The sequence below is a fragment of the Meleagris gallopavo genome, chromosome 1 (assembly GCF_000146605.3).
Source record: "Meleagris gallopavo isolate NT-WF06-2002-E0010 breed Aviagen turkey brand Nicholas breeding stock chromosome 1, Turkey_5.1, whole genome shotgun sequence".
NCBI classification, from domain to species: domain Eukaryota; kingdom Metazoa; phylum Chordata; class Aves; order Galliformes; family Phasianidae; genus Meleagris; species Meleagris gallopavo.
In genome coordinates this window covers 13,145,111-13,146,782 of record NC_015011.2, presented here as the reverse complement: position 1 = coordinate 13,146,782, position 1,672 = coordinate 13,145,111, and positions in this window count along the sequence as shown.

Here is a 1,672-nt window from a genome sequence, read left to right as displayed (position 1 = left end):
GAAGCGGTGTGGTGCGGGGCGCAACGGAGGCCGCGCCGAGCAGGGGAGGGGGGGGAGCGCGGTAACGTAACGTAACGAGCGGTAAGGTAACGTAACGAGCGGTAAGTGCGCGGGAAGACGGCGGCGGCCCGACCGCCTTCAACGCTGTCAAAAAAGGGGGTGTGGAATTAGCTATGGCGTCAGGCAGAAGCTGCCAGAGGCCTGAGGTTTTCTTACCTATTAGGGAAGTCAGGGTGTCTGGTGATTGCCTGGAGATCTGCGAGCAGAACTGAGTTTCTGCCGTTGGTACGGAGAAGACCGCGTGTTTACGCGAAACATATTTATGAAGAATTAAAAGCGATCTCATTGATTAATTTGACGGACGAAGTCGTGCCGTGTCACAGAGCGCGCCCATTGCGTTGAGGCGTGCTGACCTGCGCGCCTCCTGCCGCTGCTCCCGGGGCTCCTGGCCGCCCGCGCTGGCTGGAAGCTGCTGAGCGATGCTGCGGGGCTGGGAGCACTGCCTTGGCTCCTTCCTGGGAAGAACTAAAATTGCCATTCCAGGTGGGATAAGGTGTTAGGCCGAACTTGGTGTTGGCAGGGACTGACGGTGGGTGCTTGGAAAGTGCGAGGCAGTGCACGAATCTCTTTTTATTTCCAGTATATCCTCTCCCTGTCTTTGGTGACTTTAAAGCAGATGTTGGTGCGATTGCATTTATGTTAAAAACCAAAGAACTTGAAACATTTGCTCCGGCGAAGTTTCTTTCAAAGGAAAGATAAATTCTAGCATTTACATAGACCAAGCTTGCTTTGGTTTTGGCTTCTACATGGTGCTTCCAAGGTGAAGGTGAATTCTCAGTATGCCACTTTTTGTCCAGCTGCGTTTTCTGCTAGTTCCCACTTGTATCTGAGTCTCTGGTTCAGCTTTAGATAGTCAGGTTACATTTGAGATTTGGGTTTTTTTCTTTTCTTGAATTGTGGGTGTTCTTTTGGTTCAGCACATTGTATGCATCTTCCCATTGGGGTCTTGATCGCTGCTGTGCAAGCAGGCTCAAAGTGCATCGCTGTAATGCTTTCAAATATTTCAGTTCTGATGTGCTGCTTTTTCTTCATTCTTATTTGAAAGATGAATTGTGAAAAATCTTTAGAAATGATTTTCATTACACACTTAGTGTTGGTGAAACCTTTTTGTTGTCCACGATAGCTCTGAGAAACTCCCACTGTATCTTCCTTGCCAAAATATGGAAATAATAACCATTTTCACTTGGATTGCCATGATGTCCCTATGCCACTCTGCTAATAAATCTCTGAGAACAGTATTACAGTAATGGGATGAAATAGTCTTGCAAGTTGGTGAGAGAAGTGATGACAGTGATGGTGTCAATGGAGTCATTATTTACCCTGGTAGAAGCCTGATAGAGAACATCCTGTAGCAGGGAAGGATGCTTTTTGTGACTAGCACGAGTGCTTGAAGTTTTAACTGCTGTTTGCTCAGAACAGGTGTTTTTAGCTTTAATTTGTTTTTGAAAGCCTGAGTACAGGCAGCAAACAACATTTTCCAAGGCAAAAGATCCCTTTATGATATCAGGGTCTCAAGATTTGTTTAGAGGAAGCGGTTTCTGTAGCTATAACTTGGTGACAGTTTTGTGCAGGGTTGGAAAACTTTGTATTCACTGAACTGTGTATTTTTTTT